The following is an 8,725-nucleotide window of genomic DNA, read 5'->3' on the forward strand; positions in this document are numbered from 1 at the left end:
AGTCATCAAAACAGTGTAGCACTAACAAAAAGACATGGAGCAACAGAACAGGCTAGAAAGACCAGAGAGACCCATGCACTTACTGTCAATGAATCTATGAGGCAAATGGACTTCCTTGGCAGTCCAGTGGTTAAGACTCTACAATTCCACTGCAGAGGGTATGGATTCAATCCCTGGTTGGGGAACTAAGACCCTGGATGCCATGCAGTGAGACTGAAAAATAAAATATGCTCCCCAGGTGGCTCTAGTGGTAAAGAACCTGCCTGCCAATGCAAGAGACTTAAAGAGACACGGGTTCAGTCCCCAGGTCAGGAAGATCCACTGGAGGAAGGCATGGCAACTCACTCTACTATTCCTGCTTGGAGAATCCCATGGACAGAGGAGCCTGGTGGGTTACAGTCCATAGGGTTGCAAAGAATCAGATGTGACTGAAGCAACTTAGCATGGATGCATATATATATATATATATATATATATGTATGTATGTATGTATGTATGTATATATATGTATGTATGTATGTATGTGAGGCAAGGATATACAATGGAGAAAAGACAGTCTCCACTAGTGATGCTAAGACCTGACAGCTAAATTTAAAAGAATGAAATTAGAACTTTCTCTAACATCACATATAAAATAAACTCAAAATGGATTAAAGACCTAAATGTAAGACTGGATAGTATAAAATCCCTAGAGGAAAACATAGGCATAACACTGACATAAATTGCACCAATAGCTCTTTTGGCTCCCCCTCTTAGAGTAATGGAAACAAAAGTAAAAATAAACAGATGGAAACTAAACTTAAAAGGTTAAGAAAGTCACTCTGTCATGTCCACCTCTTTGTGACCCCATAGTCTGTCCATCTAGTCAAGGCTGTGGTTTTTCCAGTAGTCACGTATGGATGTGAGAGTTGGACTAGAAAGAAAGCTGAGCGCCAAAGAATTGATGCTTTTGAACTGTGGTGTTGGAGAAGACTCTTGAGAGTCCCTTGGATTGCAAGGAGATCCAACCAGTCCATCCTAAAGGAGATCAGTCCTGAATATTCATTGGAAGGACTGATGCTGAAGCTGAAACTCCAATACTTTGGCCACCTGATGCAAAGTACTGACTCATTTGAAAAGACCCTGATGCTGGGAAAGATTGAAGGCAGGAGGAGAAGGGGCTGACAGAGGATGAGATGGTTGGAGGGCATCACAGACTCAATGGGCATGAGTTTGAGTAAACTCCAGGAGTTGGTGATGGACAGGGAGACCTGGAATGCTGCAGTCCATTGAGTCGCAAAGAGTCAGACACGACTTGAGCGACTGAACTGAAGTCTATAGCCCACCAGGCTCTTCTATCCATGGAATTCTCCAGGCAAGAATGCTGGAGTGGGTTGCCATTTCATTCTCCAGGTTAAAAGCTTTAGTACAGCAAAAGAAACCTTGAACAAAATGAATAGGCTGTCTAGCCTATGGATTGAGAGAAAACATTTGCAAACAAGTGACATATAAGGGATTAATTTCCAAAATATGCAAACAGCTCATACAACTCAGTATAAAAGAAAAAAAGGGCCCAATCAAAAAATGGGCAGAAGATTTAAATAGACATTTCTCCAAAGAAGACATACATATGGCAAAAGGCACATGAAAAGATGCTCAACATCACTAGTTATTAATACTAGGCAAATGAAGATCAAAACTATGAGGTATCACGTCTCTGATCAGAATGGCCATCATCAAAAGGTCTACAAACAGTAAATGCTGGAGAGGGGGTGGAGAGAAGGGAACCCTCCTACACTGTTGGTGGGAATGTAAACTGTTGCAGCCACTATGGAGAACAATATGGAGAGTCTTTAGAAAACTAAAAATAGACAATCCCACCCCTGGTCATCTATCCAGATAAAACCATGCACCCCTATGTTCATAGCAGCACTATTCACAATAGCCAAGATGTGGAAGCAACCTAAATGTCCATCAATAGGTGAGTGGTTAAAGAAAATGTGGTACATGTATGCAATGGAATATCACTCAGCCATAAAAAGAATGAAATAATGTCATTTGCAGCAACAAGGATGGACCTAGAGATTATCATACTAAGTGAAGTAAGAAAGAAAGACAAACATCATTTCACTTATATGTGAAATCTAAAAAATAATACAAATGAACATATTTACAAAACAGAAACAGACTCACAGATGTAGAGAACAAACTTACAGTTACCAAGGGTAAGGATGAGGGGTAGGGATAAATTGGGAGTATGGGATTACCTACTTAAAGCACAGGAAACTATCTAGTATCTGTAATCTATAATAGAATAATCTGAAAAAGAACATAAGTGTAACTGAATCACTTTGCTGTACATCTGAAACTAATACAAAACTGTAAGTCAACTGTACTTCAAGAATAATTTATCTCCTGCAAAGCATGGTCTCTGGCTAAAGTGGAATCACACTGGAATCAATCACAGGATAAAAACAAGAAATCCCCAGATGTTTGTTAACCAACTCCTTGACATAAACATAGGCTGAAACAGAAACTATATGGAAATAAGGAGCTATTTTGAACTGAATGATACTGTGATTATAACATACCACAATTTGATGATCCCACTGAAGCAGAATTGAGAGGGATGTTTATACTTTATGCATAGACTGGAAAAGAAGGTTTATTTTTATTATTGTTGTTTGGTTGCACTGTGTTACTTGTAACATCTCAGTTCCCTAACCAGGGACGGAAACCAGGCCCTGATAGTGAGAGTGCTGAGTCCTGACCACTGAACCAACTGGGACCTCCCAATAATAAAAGTTTAAAATCCACGGTCTAAGCTTTCATCTTAAGACACTAGAGAGTTAACAGCAAGTTCCACTCAAAACAGGAGAAATAACAAAATAATGAGGCTGAAAATGAAGCAGAAAATGAATGAAATACAAACCGTCAGATGGCTCTTTGACAAAAACACAGCAAAATGTTTCTTTTTGTTCATGTTTTGTTGTTGTTGTTCATTTGTTTTTAAAGAGAGATAACACATGACTAATACCAAAAGTGAGAAAGGGCCACCATGACAGATCCTACAGACATTCAGTAGATAGTAGAAGGGGTTCAATTTCTGGACAGGATATAGACTGATGTGGCAGACCACAGCTTTAGCTGGTTATAAAAAAACTAGAAAAAGAACAGACTCACTACAGGAATCATATATATGTACAGCCACAGTGGAAAACAGCATAGAGGTTCCTCAAAAAATTTGAAACAGAATTACATACTCTGGCCACCTGATGCGAAGAGCTGACTCATTGGAAAAGACCCTGATGCTGGGGAAGACTGAAGGCAAGAGGAGAAGGGGGTGACAGAGGATGAGATGGTTGGATGGCATCACCAACTCAACGGACATGAATTTGAACAAACTCTGGGAGATAGTGAAGGATAGGGGAGCCTGGTGTGCTGCAGTCCATGGGGTTGCAAAGAGTTGGACACAACTTAAGTGACTAAACAACACCAACCAGCAATCCCAATTCTGGGTATTTATCCAAAGGAAATAAAATCAGTTGTATTAAAGAGACACTCGCACCCATGTTCGCTGCAGCACTATTTACAACAGCCAAGACATGGAAACAACCTCAGAAACAAAGAAAATATGATATATATGTTGCAGATACATTATAATCACATTATTTAGTTAGAAATCATTCCTAATTTGCATACAGCAGAAATACACACATACGCATTATTCAGCCTTAAAAAGAAGGAAGTCTTCTTGCAATTTGCAACAACTTGGATGAACTTGGATGACATTGAGTGAAGACACAGAAAGATTAACTACCGTCTGATCTTGCTTATGTGTGGGACATATTAAAGGTGAAATCACAGAGTTCAGTTCAGTTGCTCAGTCGTGTCCAACTCTGCGACTCCATGAACCGCAGCACGCCAGGCCTCCCTGTACATCACCAACTCCCGGGGTTCACTCAGACTCAACGTCCATCGAGTCAGTGATGCCATCTAGCCATCTCATCCTCTGTCGTCCCCTTCTCCTCCTGCCCTCAATCTTTCAGGGTCTTTTCAAATGAGTCAGCTCTTTGCATCAGGTGGCCAAAGTATTGGAGTTTCAGCTTTAGCATCAGTCCTTCCAATGAACACCCAGGACTGATCTCCTTTAGGATGGACTGGTTGGATCTCCTTGCAGTCCAAGGGACTCTTAAAGTCTTCTCCAACACCAACAGTTCAAAAGCATCAGTTCTTCGGCGCTCAGCCTTCTTCACAGTCCATCTCTCACATCCATACATGACCACTGGAAAAACCATAGCCTTGACTAGACGGACCTTTGTTGGCAAAGTAATGTCTCTGCTTTTGAATATGCTATCTAGGTTGGTCACAACTTTCCTTTCAAGGAGTAAGCATCTTTTAATTTCATGACTGCAGTCACCATCTGCAGTGATTTTGGAGCCCAGAAAAATAAAGTCAGCCACTGTTTCCCCATCTATTTGCCATGAAGTGATGGGACCAGATGCCATGATCTTCGTTTTCTGAATGTTGAGCTTTAAGCCAACATTCCTCTTTTTCATTCCTCTTTAACTTTCACAGAGGCAGAGTGTAAAACAGTGATTGCCAAGGGCTGGGGCTATGGAAAAGGGAGATGCTGGTCAAAGGACACAAACTTTCAGTCATAAAATGAGTAAGTTCAGGGATCTCAACTACAGCATGATGACCGCCGTTGATGATACTGTATTTTACACTTGAAACTGGCCCAGAAAGTAGATCTCTCATCACACACACAAAAAAGTAACCACGTGAGGTGATGGATGTGGTAATTACCTTGACTGTATGCGTCTGTATATTAGATCATCGCATTGTATACCCTACATTATAATAATTATATATAATTTAAAATATATCGATGAAACATGGATGCTAAGAAATCGAGAAGAACTAGATTCCAGTGAGGAAAGAGCCCCTTCCAGGTGAGTGGCCCCCAGCAGCCTCGGAGGAACTGGGCACTGCTGGGGCCGTATGGGCTGGTGGGACAGCCCGGACCCTGGAGGGGCTAGAAGCACTGCCCAGGTTGTCTCCTATGGGACCTTGCCTTGCGCTGGGTGGGGAGTGCGTGGGGGTGAAGAGGCAGAGTGAAAAAAATGTTCTTTTTCTGCTATCACGCAGGAGTCGCAGGTCAAGACAGTGAACGTCAGGACACCTGGACTAGAAAGGAAGCTAACTTGGGGAAGTGCAGCCAGTCAGCCAGCTCAGCTCCTGTAAGGGCCCCACCCCCCACTGCTCTCTGGTGCAGATCTATGTGGCAGATCATCCTCATACAGTGCTTGGGATGTGGTAAAAATTTTGATACAATGAAGGAGGAAAATGTTATCTGAAATGAAGAAGGAACAACAGCTGGTAGGAGCAGACCTACAGGGGACTCAGATGTTGAAGTCAGTTGTCAGGGATTTTAAAAATTTCTGTAATGAATCTGTTAAAGAATATAGAGGAAAACAGCAGGAGGTTGAAAAGATGGAGGATTTCAACAGAGAAATGGAAACTTTACAAAGAAAGAAAAGGAAGTTCTGGGACTAGAAAATACTTAAGCAAGATTTAGAGAATGTGGGCAGCTTACAGGCAGACACAACAGAAGGGGGATGGATGTCTTTGAAGACAGGTCGAAATTACCCAAATGGAAGCCCAGAGGGAAAAATCAGGGGAAACAGGCGGAGTGCGAGAGACCTGTAGGATCACATGGAAGTCCTACATACAGGCAACTGGATTCCTGGGGGGAAAAATAGAAAACATGAGCAAAACAAATATCTGGAGAAATAATCATAAGAAATTTCCCCAAACTGATGAAAAATATCAACCCACAGATCTAAGAAGCTCACCAAATGGTCAGAAGGATAAGTAGAAAACTTGTCATACAGATCAATAAAAAACACACAAACCAATCAAAAAATGGGCAGGAAAAAAAGACCTACGACATTTCTCCAAAGACAACATACAGATGGCCAACAAGCACATGAAAAGATGCTCAACATTCCTAAGTATTCAGTTCAGTTCAGTCGCTCAGTCGTGTCCAACTCTTTGTGACTCCATGAATTGCAGCATGCCAGGCCTCCCTGTCCATCAGCAACTCCCGGAGTTCACTCAGACTCACATCCATTGAGTTGGTGATACCATCCAGCCATCTCATCCTCTGTTGTCCCCTTCTCCTCCTGCCCCCAATCCCTCCCAGCATCAGGGTCTTTTCCAATGAGTCAACTCTTCGCATCAGGTGGTCAAAGTACTGGAGTTTCAGCTTTAGCATCATTCCTTCCAAAGAACACCCAGTACTGATCTCCTTTAGAATGGACTGGTTGGATCTCCTTGCAGTCCAAGGGACTCTCAAGAGTGTTCTCCAACACCACAGTTCAAAAGCATCAATTCTTCGGCGCTCAGCTTTCTTCACAGTCCAACTCACATCCATATGTGACTACTGGAAAAAACATAGCCTTGACTAGACGTCTGGACCTTTGTTGGCAAAGTAATGTCTCTGCTTTTTAATATGCTATCTAGGTTGGTCATAACTTTTCTTCCAAGGAGTAAGCATCTTTTAATTTCATGGCTGCAATCACCATCTGCAGTGATTTTGGAGCCCCCAAAAATAAAGTCTGACACTGTTTCCACTGTTTCCCCATCTATTTCCCATGAAGTGATGGGACCAGATGCCATGATCTTCGTTTTCTGAATGTTGAGCTTTAAGCCAACTTTTTCACTCTCCACTTTCACTTTCATCAAGAGGCTTTTTAGTTCCTCTTCACTTTCTGCATAAGGGTGGTGTCATCTGCATTATCTGAGGTTAGTGATATTTCTCCCGGCAATCCTGATTCCAGCTTGTGCTTCCTCCAGCCCAGTGTTTCTCATGATGTACTCTGCATATAAGTTAAATAAGCAGGGTGACAATATACCACCTTGACGGACTCCTTTTCCTATCTGGAACCAGTCTGTTGTTCCATGTCCAGTTCTAACTGTTGCTTCCTGACCTGCATACAGGTTTCTCAAGAGGCAGGTCAGGTGGTCTGGTATTCCCATCTCTTTCAGAATTTTCCACAGTTTATTGTGATCCACACAGTCAAAGGCTTTGGCATAGTCAATAAAGCAGAATAGATATTTTTCTGGAACTCTCTTGCTTTTCCGATGATCCAGCAGATGTTGGCAATTTGATCACTAGAGAAACACAAATCAAAACTACAATGAGGTACCATCTCATACTAGTCAGAATAACATGAAAATGTCTACAAATAACAAATGATGAAAAGGATCTGGGAACCCTCCTACACTGTTTCTGGGAATGCACATTGGTGCAGCCACTGTGGAGAGCAGTATGGAAGTTCCTTAAAAAAAGAACTTCCCTGGCTGTCTAGTGGTTGGGAATCTACACACCAGTGCAGGGAACACTGGTTCGATCCCTGGTCTGGGAGGATCCCACATGCCAAGGGGCAGCTAAGCCTAAGCACCACAAGTACCGAGTTCAAGCTCTAGAGCCCATGCTCCACAACCAGAGAAGCCACCACACCACAACCAGAGAGCAGCTCCCACTCCCACAACTAGAGGAAGCATGCACAGCCCAATACATAATTAATTAAAAAAAAACTAAAGAAGAGCTGCCATTAGATCCAGCAATTCCACTGCTGGGCGTACCTCCAGACAAAACTCCAATTTGAAACGATACATGTACCCCAATGATCATAGCAGCACTATATAATAGCCAAGCCATGGAAGCAACCTAAATACCCACTGAGAGAGCAACGGATAAATAAGATGTGGTACAACTGGCTATACCCGAATACAAAAAAGTTTTTGGTGTTAAAAAAAAAAAAAATGCCATAAAAATAAAGATATGGTACATACATACAGTGGAATACTACTCAGCCATAAAAAGGAATGAAATAATGCCATTTGCAGCAATATGGGTAGACCTAGAGATTATCATAATAATCGAAATAAGTCAGAGAAAGACAAATACCATAAGATGCCACATATATGTGGCATCTAAAATATGACACTTATTTACAAAACAGAAATAGACTCAAAGAAAACAAACTATGTTCATCAAAGGGGATGGAGACTGATGGAGAAATAAGTTAGGAATTTAGTATTAACAGATACACAGTGGGATATATGAAACAGATAACAAGGACCTACAGTATAACACAGGCAACTATATTCAGTATCTTGTAATAAACTATAATGGAAAAGAATCTGAAAAAGAATACTTATGTTTATATATATACACACACACATATAATTGAATCACTTTGCTGGTACATCTGAAACTAACACTAAATCAACTACTCTTTAAGAAAACAACAAACCTCACATCTGAATCAAATAAATTTAAAACTAAGATAAAACGCACACAGGACAAGAAAGGACACATTCCTTTGAAGGAGACAGTGCCCACTCAACTCTCACTGGGAATGATGGAGCAGCATCTTCAAAACGCTGAGGCCAACAAAGTCACACCCAAGCCACCTGCCGAACCAAAGTTCCATTCCCAGCAAAAATACCTCCTGCTGATGCAGGTGAAATAAAGGTATTTTCAGGCCACCAAAAGGTGGGAGAATTTGCTGCCAATGAACTCACACCATGGGCATTTTATAGGAAGCTCTTCAGGAACTCAGAGAGAACCTCTGGTAGATCTGCAGGAAGCCTGACCATGTGGGTAAACACACAAAACTCTTTTAAAAATGTGACTGAAAGACTTGACCATATAAAGCAAATATGACTACAG

Source organism: Bos indicus x Bos taurus, chromosome 7 (assembly GCF_003369695.1).
Source record: "Bos indicus x Bos taurus breed Angus x Brahman F1 hybrid chromosome 7, Bos_hybrid_MaternalHap_v2.0, whole genome shotgun sequence".
Taxonomy (NCBI): Eukaryota; Metazoa; Chordata; class Mammalia; order Artiodactyla; family Bovidae; genus Bos; species Bos indicus x Bos taurus.